This window comes from Echinops telfairi, unplaced genomic scaffold (assembly GCF_000313985.2).
Source record: "Echinops telfairi isolate 266 unplaced genomic scaffold, ASM31398v2 ScPeMD7_11;HRSCAF=52, whole genome shotgun sequence".
In the NCBI taxonomy this organism is placed as follows: Eukaryota; Metazoa; Chordata; class Mammalia; order Afrosoricida; family Tenrecidae; genus Echinops; species Echinops telfairi.
In genome coordinates this window covers 20197198-20214906 of record NW_022103908.1, presented here as the reverse complement: position 1 = coordinate 20214906, position 17709 = coordinate 20197198, and the positions used below count along the sequence as shown (strand labels likewise).

Below are 17709 nucleotides of genomic sequence, written 5' to 3'. Positions count from 1 at the left end.
TGGAGAGATACCGGAGTTCGTGGAAGATGAAACATCGTCTAGTGAGTGTTACATTACCCCAGCCTTCTTGACTCCTTCTCTGAGCACTAGCTGGTTGCAACCTCGCCGTATACTTAAATCATACATATGCCATATCCTTAACATATACTTAGACTCCAGGTGGAAACTTTCCCAACTGCCAAGCCACACACTTTGCTTTTCTTCAAACACCATGAAAGGTGAATTTCAGGACAATCCCAAATTTCATCTTACAAAGGAAATGAAAGATCTTATTCCTATGTAGGGGATGTACAATTTTAGCTTTTCACCATTTTAACTGTTTGCTTTTGACCCCCTTATCATTAATATCATTATATGCTTAGTTACTGTATTTAGCAATAGTGTGACTGTTGCTCAAATGGACTTTAAGCTCTTCAAAAGTAAATTTATTTTAGATAATTATTTAAAATATATTTCCCATCGACTAGAGAGTTCTTCTTGTTGAGAATGAATTGAAGGTGTCGTCGGTAGGTGCCGTCCGGGGGTGTCTGCCTCACGGAGGCCTCATGCACAGCAGAGGAAACACTGCCATCTTCACAGCAGTTAGATGATTTTCGATCCATTTCATCAAGTGCCATCCTCTTCCCCACTGCCTTCTGCTTCATGCTTCTGTTGTAGCACAGTGCCTTAGCCACTGAAAGTGGCTATCGGTTTATATCGGTTTAGCAAAAGGACAGTGAACATACTGACGGAGAGCAGTAGATCCAATTCTAAACCATACTCAAAAAGATGAGATAATTTGGACTCTGTGAGCTTTATTTCTACTCAATTCCACAGCAATATACTCCTCTAGATCTTAACGTCAGGGCGGGCCCTTTGGTTGCAGAAATAGCAGAACACTGGACTATGAGCTAAAAAGGTTCAGTTCAAATCCACCCAAAGACAGCTTGTAACTTCTGAAGGTTCACAGCTTTGGAAAGCTAAGAAAAACCATTTTACTCTGTACACATAGGATTGGCAGGAGTTGTTGATCGTTAACAACAACCACAATCTCAGAGATAGGAAAGTGCTAACATTAACAAGTAACAAAAGGAGGCCCACTGACAGAGTTGTTCAAAATGTTGTCAGTGTGGGGAACTTGACAGAGACACAGGGGGGCAGAAAATGACTGTTAGAAATCAGAGCTAAGCTAAATAGGAGAAAATAAATTCAAATGAAGAATTGAAGGTCTCTGAAGACAAGCAATCTAATTTACAAATTATCAAGAAGTGGTCCCACGCTTCCTGATAGTCTTGATTTTTACTATTATGAAGTTAATAGTAACAGTGTCTGATTTACATGAATTTGCATCAATATATTTGCTTTCATTTCTACTATTTTAAGCCAAGCACATTTAACTTGACATTTCATGTCCAGCTAAGCCAAAGAGAGCTTCCAAATAAAACATAAAATTGGTGAGCTTCAGCCAACTCTTTTAAGTTCACCAGGTTTCTCAAGTATTGTCATATTTTACAAAGAAACCTAGTGATGAGCCCAAACGGAATCACAAACCCTCATGAATTTTCTAGAATTTATTATAAAAACTGGGTGGCTCAACTAAATTGAAACAGTGAACTTAGGTCTCAGCTAATTCAGAAACAATGAGGCAGTTCATTTAGAAACCTGACCAAGGTCTAGACAACTTGACTTATTTTCTAAAATTGAACCCCGAAATAGCTGAGTTTGCATGATGCCACGGGACTTGAAATGAAATCTCATTTTTGACGTTTGCTAAGACGAAATACATGCGTTTTAAGAAGGGGTGTTAGAGAAAAAGAGGTATTTCTTAATCCGCTGATTAAATATTAAAGAGAACATTTAGAACATTTTCTAAGGATGTAAAACCCAGTGCACCTTTAGAATAAAAATAGTCACCTGTTCTTTACACCCTTCCCATCCAGAGCTGGACTCCATTGGTCTTCCCTTACAAGGGGGCAAATGAATAAGCTCTGCTAGTACAAAGATTAAATATTTGACTGCTGATCAAAAGATGGGTTGCTTGACATTACCCAGTGGTTCTGTAGGAGAAAGCTCTGATGAGCTCATTCTGTAAATATTTCCATTATGGCTATCTTAAGGAGACGTTCTCTCTTGCCCATGGAGTCCCTATGACTCATCACTAACTTATTGATACTTAACAACCAAAAGGCACTGGTTTGTGACCTGCCAAGTGAAAACTCAGCAGTTATTCTGAACGCATAACTCTGTGAGTTAGGCCTTAGGCTTCTAATCACAAGGTCAGCATTTCAAAAACACCAACTGATTCACAGGAGAAAGAAAGACGAGACTGCCTGCTCCTGTTAAGATTTATAGTCTGAGAACCCCTACACAGTGTCATTCCAACAGAACATGTGAATGATGTATAATTTTACATCAGGAAAGCTGTGTATCAAGGTGGTATTGTTTAACCGTATTTATTCAGTCTATGTGATGAGTACATAATCCAAGAAGTTGAACTTTATGAAGAAGAACACATATCGGGACCGGAGTAAGGCTTATTCACAGGATACACAACTGACGCACCTTGACGCTGAAATCTAGGTGAATGCAAAGCAGTTGCTGATGAAGGACTGCAGCCTTCCATATGGATTAAAAATCAGTGGAAAGAAAACCAACATCTTAACCACTGGAACAATAATAAACATCATGATTAATGGAGAAATATATCATCTTGCTTTGCAACAAAATCATTTTGCATGGAAGCAACAGTCAGAACAATTAGACAGCGTGCTGCATTGGGCAGATCTCCTGCAGAAGAGCTCTCTAAAATGTCAAGGAGCAAAAATGCCATGGAGGACTTAAAGTGTCTCTGACTTAAGCCATGGTATTTCCAATTGCCTCTTATGTGTGTGAAGTTGGATATTGAATGAAAAAATGAAAGCACTAAAGCATTAAAACTGTGGTGCCGGTGAAGAATACTGAAAGTGTCATTACCTGCTAAAGAGCAGATAAATCGGTCTGGGAAGGAGTACCACCACATTGGCTCTTAGAAGTGTAGGATGTGACAAAATAATCATAATTTATGAATTATCAAGGGGTCATGAGGGAGGGGAAGCAGGGAGGGAGGGAAAATCCGCTGATACAAGGGCTTCAGTGGAAAGCAAATGGTTTGAGAATGATGAGGGCAACAAATGTACAAATGTGCTTGGCACAATGGATGTATATATGGATTGTGATTAGAGTTGTAAGAACCCCCAATAAAATGATAAAACAAGAAGTGAGAATGGTGAGAATTAAAGATATCACATGCTTTGCCCATGTTTTCAGTAGAGATCAGTCCCTGAAAAAAAATCAAAATACCAAGTTCACTGTCATCAAGTCAATGCAGACTTATAACGACCCTTTAGGACAAGGTAAAACTGCCCCTTTGAGTTTTGAGAGTGTAACGCTTTAAGGGATGATACAGCCTCATCTTTCCCATAGTCCCTGGGAAAAAGTTATAGAAAAAAAGAAAGACCCTCAAGGAGACGTCCTGCCACAGTGTCTGTAACAATAGACTCAAACCAGTGTGAGGATGGTACAAGGCAGCCAGTGGTTTGCTCGGTTGCACAGAGGGTGTCTGAGGGTTGGAACTCACTCAAAGGTGCATAAATGGGAACAATCAGCATCGGAATGGGCTGGCTCAATGGTGGGTGTTTGGTTCAGCTTGTGAAATATATCGTGTGTGGCATATTACTTTAGTGGAGAGAATAGTTGGTAGGTTCTAAAATTACAAAGCACATGTAGATGACCTACCTGATTTAGACTTCGAGATGTCCTTGCAAGAAGACTGTATAACAGTAAACATGTTGTCACATACTCAGTTTAAGAAAGTAATGACGCTGTTGGCCAATCAATCTTCCCAAACCTAAATCATTTCATATATGTTGTCCTGCTATACTGCATCCAAGACAGTAGTTCAGAATTTGAATGGAAAACTTATATAAAAAACAAATTAAGAGATATTAATGTAAAATACAAGGAAGACATGAGGTGTGTCAATCATGTTTGGAAGTTTCTCCAGAGGTTAAAAAAGTAGCAGTAACCTTAATCTAATATGTGTTTTCTCACAAATCTAACATCATAGAGTCAGCTGTTTTACAATTGATTCTGATTTTTTCAATATAAATGACCAATTTCTGCCCCATTGATCCACCTAGTCATGCAATCAATAGCACAGCTGAAAACACCTTGAAGACTATTTTTGAATGTTGTGATTATTAAATATTGGTGATAATTCCTAAGAAGATAAACTATATTGATGTTTATTGTTTTATGAAAGAAAGTTCTAAGTCTTTGAGAGTACATCCTAAGAACAATTCTAATACCCCAGTAGACAAATTAACTTACAATATTTTAATTCTAAAGTAAAGTTACTTGAGAAACTTTAAAAATAAGTGTTAATGCAAAGCAAGACACCACACAAAGGCAAGAGAAGGCATAGCAAGAAGAGTTAACTAAAAGAATGAATAAGTGAATAGTGCAAAATCATATCCATCTACAGAATTTGACAGATGCAGTGGTAGCAAAAAGTTCTAATTGCCCATAAAAATCCCTCTTTATACTTGGAAGTATTTTTAAATAACAAATTCCTTGATATTCCACAGGTTTCTCTATGAACAAATTGCAGAACTCAGAAGTTATTTATTTTCCCTTGTTTCTGTTATATACAATTCTTAGCTTTGTAGATTCCTCTCCTTCAGTATTGACAAAATTTGGTGTGGGGGTTGAACTTAGGGTTAATATGTGTCAAATCCTTTCAGTTTAATCCCATTTCAGGTGTCCCTTGGAAGAACTTGTGCTGATTACACTACACCCATCTCCCTCATTTACTAGACACTGCTTTCTCTTGTGGACAGCTCTGAATGTTGCACTTGCCATTGTGCTGACAGAAATGTTTGAAACATACACACACCGGTCCCTACTTTTAGCCATTGTTCCTTAAGAAACAAACAAACTTAGCAATAAGCCCCCTGCCCTCGAGTAGATATCGGCTCACAGCGACCCCTCTTGTGGGTTTCATGGGAGTAGAATGCCCAGTCATGCCCAGTCTTTCTCTCTGCGAGTGGCCGGTGGCTTCAAACTGCTGACCCTGTGGATAACAGCCCAACGTGCAAAACACTACACCACTAGAGCTTCTCATATACACCACCTTCATGAATATTTAAATGCATTATCATATATTTAACATCAGGCTTGCCCCTGAATAAAAATCATATAACTCTTAATAACACCAGGTAAAAAAGAACTATATCACTTTATTTTCAAGTTGCACTTTAATAAATTCACACAATAAGTACTCATTTAATATTTACTCAGTATATTGTTCTAAGGTTAAGAACATAGAACATAGTAGTTTAAAACTAAATAAAAACCTACCAAGGTTCATTTCCAGTAAAGCATGTATAGTAAATGTGTTTGTGTCTGGAACAGGGTGTATGAGTGCTTTCAGAGACAATACAATAAATGTAATACATGAGCTAACTATGCGCTAAATAAGAACATTACTTGTATTCTTCTAGCCACTTTTCCTCCATCCTATGACACATATGGTCTTTAATGATAGCACAGTAAATAGAAAAATCGTTAAATAATTGTGGTATGATTAATTCCCACAATGGACATAATAGGTTCATTGTTCAAGAAATTTTTTCCCTGATCATTACAAAGTTTGTTGAATGTGTGTTTAGATTCATACTTTATTTAACAGTTGGAACTTATGAAATTAATCACTGAATATAATTTAAGCACAAATACATGTTAATTTACATTGATGTAAATGCATTTCTTGCAAAAATTATCTTGATTAAGTGTATTAGGCTGGATTGACTAGAAAAACAAAACTAGTGGCACTCATATATGTATAAGAAGTAACTTTAAATCAAGGAGTGACTTAATATCAAGAGAATATCCTAGTCCAACTCAAGTCCGTGGATCCCACCCCAGCCCTCTTCTGACTCAAGCAGGCCACGGTGGATGACTCAGCAAGGTGAAGTGGGCTGCAGGGCGATCCCAGGCTGCGGAGTTCAAAGGTGCATGACTCTTTGGTCAATGGAAACATGGCAGGGGACAGACAGCTGGGAAGTTGACTCCCAGTGTCTGCGCCCCACACAGGGCCACCCCTGGAGTCCTAACAACAGTAAAGGGAAAGGGCACGAGAGGAAGATGTTACTTGCTCCTTTTATAGAAAGGGCCGCACTTGCAAGGAGGAATTGTCAGGCTGTGACCTGATTTGCAAGTTGGAATCTACCCCTAATCTTTCATAAAAATTCAAGTTGACATAAAATCTAAACATTGAGCAAAGTGATCTAAACAACAAAAGTCAATGCACTCCATGAGCACTGCACTATAAGTCTCTAGAAAAGGCAAAGGTGTATGGATAGAGTAGATTTCCCACATGGGATTGTGAATTCATCGAATATGTGAGATTTGCGTGATTAATGGCAATATGCTGATAAAACAATATGTAAATACATTTTATCTGTCATGTTTTCATGATTAGGGTCCATTGAGTCAGTTCAGACTCACAGCAACTCTGTTGACAACAGAAGGGAATACTGCCTGGGCCTGTGCCCGCCAACAATTGCTGTTAAGTTTGAGACCATCAATGCCGCCATTGTGTCAATCCAGATTTTTTTAAGGTCTTCTTTTTCATTTTAGATATGTACATCGTGCACACATGTATGTATGTACACACATAATGCATATGTATATATATGAATTTCATGTAATTTAGGCTGTAAGTGTAGGTTGAAATTTTTCTGGTTCTGGTAGTTAAGAACATTCACCATGGTACTCAAATATGGGCAGGTTAAAAATGATAATAAGTAGCAGCTGGGGCTAGAAGCAAAAGGACAGGATGATGGGGTGGGAGTGTACAAGTATGCTGGTGTACAATAGCAGACACGTTTGGCTAAAGCAAAAATATCACTTGGTGATTTTGAATGTGGAAATTACATTAATATCCCATTAAAGACTTCTTAAAATTAGAAATTTGAACAATGGCAATATATATAAGAATTGTTGAATAAATTAATTCAACTAAGTCAATAAATTGCTGTTGTTCAAAAGAGAATTAACAAGACATTGCATAATGAAGATAAAATGAAATGTCACAGTAATAATGCAACATAAATAAACAAGAGAACAGTATTATGTTTTGTTGTTACTTGCCGTCAAGTCAGATTTGACATGTAGCAGCCCTATGTATAACAGAAGGAAATACTGCCTGGACCTGAGCCATCCTCACACTCGTTTTTATATTTCAGTCTATTGTCCCAGCCTCTGTGTCAATTTATCTTGTTGAATGTCTTCCCTATCTCCGCTGCTCCTGTACATAACTGAGAATGGTGTCATTCTCCCGGAACGGTTATCTGCTTACAACATGTCCAAAGTAAATATGAGCAATCTCACCATCCTTGCCTCTAACGAGAAGCCTGGCTGTACTTCTTCCAAGACAAAGTTGTTGGTTCTTTTGTCCATGGTTGTTGTTGGGTACCACTGAATAGACCCATGGAGATGCTGTCTGTTTCACAAGCATGCTGCCCTTCTCCTGATAACATATCCAAATAAGTAAGAAGAAGTTGTGGAACCCTTACCTCTAAGGAGCATGCAGAGTGTAGTTGAGGTACTTTCCATGTTCTTCTCCAGCATGAAAATTTAAATACATCAATTCTTCTTTGTTTCTCATTCTATAATATCCAATGTACACCTGCATGCAACTGAAAACACCGTAACTTGAGTCATGCCCACATTAGTACTGAAAATACCTTCGTGACTTTTCAACACTTTAAAGCATTCTTGGGCAACAGATTCACGCACTGTGGTGCATCCTTTGAGCTTTTATGATTGCTGCTTCCATGAACATTGACTGCCTTGAAAACTTAAATCTTTTCTCTGTTTAATCATGAATTTGGTTATCCATTGGTTCAATTGTGAAGATTTGGTCTTCTTTACATTGAGTTGTAATTTATACTGAAGTTTACAATCAGCAAGTGCTTCAAGTCCAGATCACTTTCAGCAAACAACGTTGTATCATCTGCATGTTGCAGGTTGTTTATTAATAAGCTTTCCTCTAATCCCAAGACTATAGTCTTCTCCATTTAATCCCATTTCTCTTATTACTTATTAGCATACAGATTGAATAAGTATGCTGAGAGGATATACAACTCTGATGCACACCTTAAAACAAGCTGGATTCACTTGTCCTGCTCACACAACTGCCTCTTGACCCATTAACAATTTCCACATTGGTACAATGAATTGTTCTAGAATTCCCATTCTCCTCATGGTTTGTTATGATCCAAACATTCGAATGTCATGCCATAGTCAGTGGAACACAAATCAACAACTTTCTGATATTCTCTTCTTTATCCAAGAGCCATCTGATGCCAGCAATTGTATAGTTTGTTTCCTGTCCTATTCTGAATCTGGCCCGAACCTCTTGGAGGTCTCTGTCAATTTGCTGCTGCAACCATTGATGAATAATATTCAGCAAAATTTTAATTTGGGTAGGACATCAATGGTATTGTTTTATAATTTGAGCATTCTGCTGTGACACCGTCCTTGGAGTGAGTGCAAACATTGATCACTTCTTGTCAGTTGGTCAAGGAGCTGTCTTCCCAAAGCCTGTGTAGATGACTGAGTGCTTGCAGTGCTTCACCATGGAGCTTTGTTTATGGTTGATGCTATCAATGCAAGTGACATTTTCCCTTCAGTGGTCTTTCCATTGGGTCTTGCTCATCTGCTACCTGTGTAGTCTGGCCATCTGTTTCGGATACTTCCTGAGTCATTCAATACTTTACCCATGATTTTGCTGTTAGGTGCTATCTCGCCAGTTCCGACCCGTAGCAACCCTGTGCACAACAGAACCAAACACTACAAGGCCCTGTGGCATCCTCACAATTCTATGCTTGAGTCCAGTGTTGCATCCTCTTTCCAAACACGCTCTCCTTCTCCAGAGACTGGTCTGTCCTAGCAACATGTCCAAAGTATGTAAGACAAAGGAACATCATCATGACCTCAAGGGAACACTCTGGCCTTACTTATTCCAAGACATTTGGTTTGCCCTTTTAGAGGTCCATGGTACTTTCAATATTTTTCTTCAACTTCTCAATTTAAATGCATCAATTCTTCCTTGGGCTGCCTTATTCATTGTCCAGCTTTCACATGCAGTTTTACTCATTGAATATTTCAATGTTGTTATCTGTGGTTTGAATTTCCTTTTGAATTCTTTCAGTTTAAGATATGCTGAACAAGTTCTTCCCTTTTGTTCTTTTAACTCTAGGTCTTTGCACATTTCATTTTTATATTTTGCTTTGTTTTCTTGTGCTGTCCTATGAAATTTTCTGTACACCTCTTCAACTTCGTCACTTCTTCCAGTTGCCTACTCTGATTAAAAACACATTTCAGAGGCTCCTCTTCGATCCACTTAAATCTTTCCCATTTTAGTGTCTTTTAATGACTGCGGTAGCTACATAATCTGGTGCCAACTTGAAAGTATTAAGAGTGAAGGGGTGGAGTTAAACCTGTCAATCAGGCTGTTCTTAATGACCTCATTTGGATGCGCTGTGGACATAAATAGTTCGCTGGAGGCAGAACACATAGACTCTCTCTGTTTGTCTCCCTTGTCAACATTCCTGTTGATAAGCCACATGAAGCTATACACTTATGGAGCCAGAGTCCTGGAGCTGGAGGAGCCACATGGAGACACCTGCCAGTACTGAGATGCTACTACCGACACGGGTTCTTGAAGACTTTCCACCCACTGGCCTGTGATCTTTCTGCATTAGTTACATGAGTTGCATGTGTTGTGTGAGTCTGAAGACAAATTTATAGATAGGATTTGGACATATGGGTTAATATCAGACTTATGGATATGATCTGGACTGGGCTAGGATGTTTTATTAATATACAATTGCTCTTTTATATAAACTTCTCTCAAACATATTATGGTACCTTGGGAGTGGGGTACTAGAGAAACAAATTATAAAGATGGAAAGTGGATGCTTGTTTGACCTCTGCCTCATGGTAGGTTTTCTTATTTGGCTAGCCAGAGGTCAGATAAGTCCGCGCAGTTTATTTTGTTGTTTTCGGGGAAATAGGAATACGGGAAGTTAAAGTTTTGATTCTTTTGTTTGATTATTGTCTTTGGCTATTCCTGTTGCAAATGATAAAAATGTGATTAATGTATATTTTGAGTTTAGGGGATGAAATCGCCCCTAGAATTTCTCAGACACCATTCTGTTTAGAGCAAATGGCAGATTGAGGTCAAAATGGATGACAGAAGGTCCCGCCCTGGCTTGAGACAATGCAGTCAGAGGCAGAAGGCCACACTTTTTATAAATGGCATTAGAGAAGAATTGGATTTGAGGATTGAATTTAAGAAGTTTGGGGTCTTGAAAATTTCTATCATCCAATCTCCAGCTTGGTTTCTTTCACCAATTTTTCATATTTTCCAAATACTGTTCCTTCCTAATTGTTTCCAACCTTTACATTTCAATTGCCAATACTTATCAATGCAACTTGATTGCAAGTTTGACCAATGCACCAATTGAGGTCAATGGTATAATTATTCAATTTCTACATCAGTAGCTTTAGTGATTGGTGCATAAATTTGAATAATAGTTGCATTGAATTTATTTCCCCAAATACAGCACAATTACAGAAAATGTTGTGCTTCAGGATAACTCTTGAAATGTCTTTTTTACAATGTCATTATTCTTGATTTTGTCATTCCCAACATAGTGATATTTTTATTCAAAATGGCCAATACTAGTACTTTTCAGCTCACAGATCCCTAAGATATCTATCTTTATGCTTTCCTTTTAATTTTGATGATTTACAATTTTCCTAGATTCATACTTATAACATTCCATGTTCCAATTACTAGTAAGTTTGGGGAGCTGTGTCTTCTCATTGTGAGTCCTGCTCCACCAGTACATGAAGGTCTTGAAGACTTTACTCCCACAGGCTCTATTCCATTCACCTCATTATAGTCTACTCTACTCTTCCTCAGCCATATTTTGAGAGCCTTCTGACTTTAAGAAGCTCACTTTCTGTCATCATCACTGACAATATTATGAGTCCATTGATTAGACCTTTGGTCTCTGACAGTGTTGCCAAGTGGGATACATGAGGTTTTCAGCAGCTGGTTCCTCCTAACTGAACAGCTGATTCTTTGTCATCAGTTCTTCATCTGGAAGCTCTGCAGAACCCTCTTCCATGTGGATGACCCTGCTGGACTTTGGAATATCAGTGGAATATTAATTAGCAGCATCACAAAAGCACACAAGCCACGCAGTGTAACAAAGTAACAATGAAGTCATGGACAAGATCATGAAGAGTATTTTTGTTTGTTTGTTTACATGCCATTGAGATGGATCGTACTCATAGGGACTCTGCACATTAAAATGAAATAATCCCTGGGCCATAATCACCCTCACAATGGACATATTTGTGCCCATTGTTGCAGCCACTGTGTCAATCCATCTCTGGGAGATCATCTTCTTTTCACTTCCCTTCTAATTCACCAACCATGAGGTCCTTTTCCAGGGATATCTTGAAAATATGCCCAAAACATGTAATAGGAAGTCAAGCCATCCTGCTTCGAAGGACCATTCTGGCTAATCTTCTAAGATATATTTGTTTATTTTTCTGGAAATCCATATTCTCTTCTGTTCAATAGGATCTCATTTTCCCATTGATATACTACTGAACTCATTTTAAAATTATCTTAAGAAAGATTTTTTTATTTTTTCATGTGATATTAATGATAGCATATAGAAATTTCTATATTCTATTAGATCATTTTTCTTTGACATGAACACAAATATGAATTTCTCTCTGTTTGTGGCCAGCCAAATATCTTCAAAATACCCTTGCATAGACAGATGAGTGATTCCAATATTGTATCTCTGTTGAATGTGCAGTTGGCATTTTCTGAATTCCCACACTCTGATTTTCAACAATGTACTCAGTGAAAATTAAATGTACGCTTTCAGTGCCATAAGTTCTTGATCCTATTCTCGCTGCTTCTGTGGTTGACTATTGACTGATCCTTTTCGGTCCTGTGAGTCTGTGCGCTCCATCCTCACTCCTTTCATTCAGTCATTTGTCATTAGCACCCTTCAATATTGAAGTTCAAAGTTGGGATGCTCACTTCAGTCAGGTTGAGACACAGTGAGACACACAGCATGTCCTCTTTTTGTGTGTTTATTTTTAACTCTAGGTCTCTGTACATTTCATAATAATGCTTTATCACCTCAAGTTGTCTTTGAAAGCATTGTTTGGATCTTTTACTTCATCGTTTATTCCATTTGACTTATATACTCTTAGTTTTCTGGCAAAGTGTAGGAATATCTTTGAAATCCATTTTGATTTATTTTCTTCATTGTCTCTGTAACATCCTTTTGATTGTCTTCTGCATAAATCCCTGCACGTCATCGCACAATGCATATGACCATTGGTTGTTAGTGTTCAGGACGTCACTTTTATTCTTGATATAGCCTCTAGATTCAGGTAGGAAATACCGAAGGTTGTAAGTTGGCCTTTTTGGACTTGTTTGTTTTTACACTTTCACTTTGAATTTTCAAAGGAGTACTTGGTAGCTGCTTCTCAGTAACCCTGTTCCTCCCTTTTTTTGATTGAGGCTATTTGTTTTCTCTTCCTTTCCATGGATGGATTTAATTTAATCTCTATGTATTCAGTCTGATGATGTGGCCAGTTAAGTTTCTGAAAAGGCATTTCCCATAAATAAGCCAGTGTTTTTACAAAAATCCTTGTTTCAAACTTTGACATCCCAATCACCAATAACTATCAATGAATCCTAATTGTGTCTTTCATCACTTAAATTTGCATATATTGGTTAAACATTAGTTTCTTTGAATTTGCCATAAAAGGTTGATGTATTCATTTGAATAATAGTTAGCTGGGATTAAAATGGCATATATATATTTTTTTCCTATCACTGACACACCTGTACTTCAGGGAAGATCTTGAAATATAGTTTTTGACAATGATTGTGAGTTTTTTCAACCTTTCACATCTGGTATAGTTGAGCATATAAATGCTATTTTCAAAATGGTTAATATTAGTCCACTTTGGGTCACTAATACCTACAATATATATCTTTAAGCATCATATTTCATGTTTGAAACTTTTAATTTCCCCATATTCAGACTTCATATATTCCACATACTGAGTATTAATGAATATTTACAACTTTGACTCAAATTGTTTCAGCAAATTGAAGTCCAAAATGAATGCACTACTCCCCACAATGCTTGGGTATCCACTGCCTTTCTCAATCTCCCTATGAATGATATCCAACCTAAGGGAATTCTCTTCATTTGCTTTTTATTTATTTAAATTAAAAGTAGATCAATAAGTCCTTCTTCCTGGTGTCCCTGGATGAGGGAGCTCCCACTGAAACTTGTCCACTTAGGTTGACCTTGCTGATATTATAAGTATCAGTGACATAGTTTCCAACCTCAGAGTACCATGCAAACAATGCAGTAAAACACATTTCCCAGCAATGAAGAGGATAGGAATCTAAAATAGGAAATACCCAGGGCTCCTTATTTCCCTGTATGCTCCATGTCAGCCAAATGTGTGACATCGAGTCTGGACAGCTAATGCTATTTTAGATTTCATTATTACAAATATAGCACATAGATCAAGAAAGATATAGTCTCTCTGGGTATTGGTCAGACAGCATCTGATATAAGAGGTATAATGCTTCCTCCTATAAGACATATATCTTTTTCTCACAGGCTGCATTTTAGAGTCATATTTAAAGCTCTGTCAAATTTAACTTCAATTTTTGTTTAGAGGCAATCTTCAGCAATTTCTAATTCCCATTTTTACTACCCACCCCCCAAACACACACTCTTTTTTTAATTCAAATGCTCACAGGGATCAAGATTCTAAAATCAAAAAAAGACCATAATGAACCGAAAATTAAGATACCATCTAAAGCAGCCATTTCAGCGTCAGAGACTCGTCATGCTTCATCCACATATGGCTACTTGTGGCTGCCAGGGCCAATGACCTTAGAGGCAACTCCCATGCTTCCAACCCCAATGGCTCCGTCAGAGGAGAACACTGCTTTCTGCTGCTTCCCGGGGGCTGCATTTTCTGAAGTCAGTTACTGAACTTTCTTGAAGGCATCCTAGGCTGGACGCAAACTCCCGATTTTGTGGTTAGCAGCTCAAAACTATTTCCATTACTCAAGGACTTATTCTTTATTATTACTCATTAAAAATTCTTTACAGAGATTCATTTCATTACAGCTATTTCTTTGTTTGAATTGTCTGATAGGACTTTTATGTGTGAACTTTCTTGTTTCTCTCTCTTTCTTTCTAAATTTAAGTTCCAGTAAAAATCAGAGATGAATCAAGTAAAAATTCTGAAGTTCAAGTACATATTAACAAAGATAACAACGTGTTCTCACAGTGTCATTATCAAAATATTTATTCCTTCTACCATGTTTCCAAGGAATTTTATAGGAATGTTTAAATAGAATATCATTACATTTTATTTTTTTAAACATTATAATTTATTTTCTAGCCAAGGTCATAGCCCTGTGTAGGTATATGTGTGCACATGTGTCAAATAAAAACCTGACAATTCATTTTTTGAAATTTAAAATAAACTCATCTTAGTATAAACCAATCACGAGAAGACAATTTAGCACAAGTAAAATGGGTCACTTTGGATTTGGAAATGAAGAAGCTTTTCCTCCCAATCAGCGATCTCACATATCCCAGGGTTAAAGGGTTCTCTGAGGGAAAGGCACTTAGAAACATTTCTAGACAACACACGGGTAGAACAGAATAAACTTTGATTTCACAGTGATAAGAAGACAGTATTTTCAGGAATTCATCATAAGAACCTTGCTTAATGGAAACAATAAAATGAATGACAAGCAAATATAACAGAAGGCAAACATAAACTACAAAGAAAAATTATTAAAGAAAAATATGAGACAAATAAAGTTGCATTTAAACAGAGTGGCTTGATAAACCCAGGGCAAACAACAGAAGTGGTCCCTGGACTGTATAGAGAGCTGCTAGCAGTTCAGAGAAACACATATGGAGTCAGAGGTGCTTAACATTTCTGAAATGTGAGTAAACATTAACATCAACAGTAACTACAACATGAGGGACACCGTGACTTGAAGGAAAGCTGGAATTAGCTCTGAGTCATGAACTTCAATTAATGTCAGGGGGTGTTCAGAGGGCAATGAGATTCGTGAAGACATGAAAAGAGAGTGGGTACATGAACTAACCATCATGAGACGGAAATGAATACTGTTTGCTCAGAGATGGCAGATAAAGGGTTTAGATGTCTTAATGGGAAGCATGGGGATACTGACTCCTGTATTATGGATAGGTGCCCTGGAGCGGACCCCCACCTCTAGTGAGTCTGTGCACAGCAGAAGGCAGCACTGCGTGGGGCTGCACCATCCTTCCAAACGCTATGTTTGATCCATTGTTGCAGGCACCATGCCAGTCTAGATGCTTGAAAGCCTCCCTGTTTTTATTACTGACCCTCCACTTTACAAAGCAGGGTGTCATTTCCCAGACATTGATCTCCCTGATAACATGTCCTAAGGTCAAGTCCTCCCTTCTAAGCAATATCTTGGCTGCATAGTCCCCAAGATTTGTTTCTTCTTTTGACAGTCCAGGGTACTTTCAGTATTTTCCCTGACACCATAATTCAAATGCAGCAGTTTTCTGTGTGTTTCCTAATCCATTGTCCAGCATTCACGTGTGTGCACAGAGCTTGGTAGGACCCTGGACTGGGGCAGGTGCATTTTATTCTTCAAAGTGACATCTGGGCGTAACAGGTGCATTTTATTCTTCAAAGTGACATCTTGGCCGTAACAACTTAAAGACACCTTCAGCAGCAGGTTTGCCATTTGTCTTCTCAGCTGCTGCTTCAATGTCCATAGACTGGATCCAAATAGAACAAAATCCTCGGCAACTTCCATCTTTTTTCTTTCTCAAGCTTTTGTGCATCGGTCCAGTTGTGAGCATTGTTGTTTACTCTCCACTGAGTTGCAATCTACACTCAAGGCTGTATTGCTTGATTTCCATCTTCAAGTCTTCCTCAGTATCAACCTGCAAGGTGGCGTCATCCGCATGTTGTAAGTTGTTAAGGAGACTTCCTTCCATCTTGATGCTGCATTCTTCATATATCCCAGCTTCTTGGATTATTCCTTGAGATATGCAAAATGAATAATTATGATGAAAAGATACAACACCGATGCACATGTTTCCCTGATTTTAATCTATGCAGTATCCCCTCATTAGGTTCGAATGACTGTCCCTTGCTCTGTGAAGTGTTCTGGAAATTCCACTCTTCGTAATGATATCCATGGCTTGTTATGGTTAACACAATCTTTGCATAATCAATAGCACAAATATTTTATCTCGTGTTGATTGCTTTCAAACAAGGTACATCTGTCATCGACGAGGATATCTCTGTGAGCACTCTTTTCACTCCAGCTTGAATTTCTGCCGGTTCCATGTTCATGTACTGTTGCAGCCAATTATGAATTGCCTTCAGCAAGTCTGGACTCACAGTTGTTCACATTTCTCCATTCTGTGTGCCACCTTCTGTGGAACGGCCACATATAAGGTCTAGTCCAGTGGATTGATTCGTTAGCTGTCTAAAAATGTCTTGGCATTTTTAGTGCTTCCAGCAACATCAGTCTTTTAAAGCATTTCTGTTGGTATTCCATCAATTCCCTGGAAAGTTATTTGTTACTAATGCCTTTATTTAAACTTAAACTTCATTAATACAATTAGCCTATGATCCTATATTACCACACTAAATGATTGAAAGTTGACCGATATTTTAGGTTTCTGTGACCCTGTGTATTCCTTGTGTCTCCTTTTGATGCTTCCTGCATCATGTTTTTGTTTGTTTGTTTATACTTGCTCAGTATTTGAACTCAAGGCTTGAATTTTCCTTCAATTCGTTCAGCTTGAATTATTATGTTCTTCCCTTTAGGTTTTTTTATTTGAAATTTTTACATCATATCATGATAATATTTTATTTTGTGTTCTTGAGCTGCCTTTAGAAATCTTATGTACAGGTTTTTATGTCCTCGTTTCTTCCATTTATTTTAACTACTGTACATTCACGAGCAAGTTTCAGAATATTCCACTGATAAGAATGCTTTGAGTGGAGAACTGAGAAGATGAGGCAGCTCGGTAATGAGCTGCCATCCACTGATGAAAGCCCACGAAAGTGAAGGGTCGCCAGGGCAGAGGATGTCCCTCTGCCACCTTCAGAGGGGCAGTGCCCTGCTGGCCGACATTGTAAAAAAACAAACAAACAAAAAAAAACTGAATGCTTTGAGAGACTTCCCTATAAGCCCTCTCTTACATGGGATATGGGGAAAGAACCAACCTTATTTAACAGGACTTGAGTGGGACCAGTTTACAGTGAAGAGCTAATATATCTTTCAACCAAAGTAACGATTAGAAATAATTTGAATTTGAAGGGACGTTGTAAACAGAATTGTTTATTTTAAAATTATATTGATACTAAAATATACTCTTAGTTTGGGGTAGCTAGGTAAACAGAGCAATTTTCACTTTTCTTGGAAAAAGCCAGAACATTTGATGAATAAAAAAATACTAAAAATTATAGAAGGCTAAATAGAAAGTAGAATAGATTTAATACACACCATTGGCATTG

At 37.9% G+C, this 17709-nt stretch overlaps 1 non-coding gene across 1 annotated transcript; it reads left to right on the top strand.

The window, feature by feature from the left end:
* Window positions 1-17191: 17191 nt before the first annotated feature.
* Window positions 17192-17329, top strand: LOC115868495. The gene has a single exon (XR_004045627.1). It is a non-coding gene; the product is annotated as a small nucleolar RNA SNORA47 (small nucleolar RNA).
* Window positions 17330-17709: the final 380 nt, after the last annotated feature.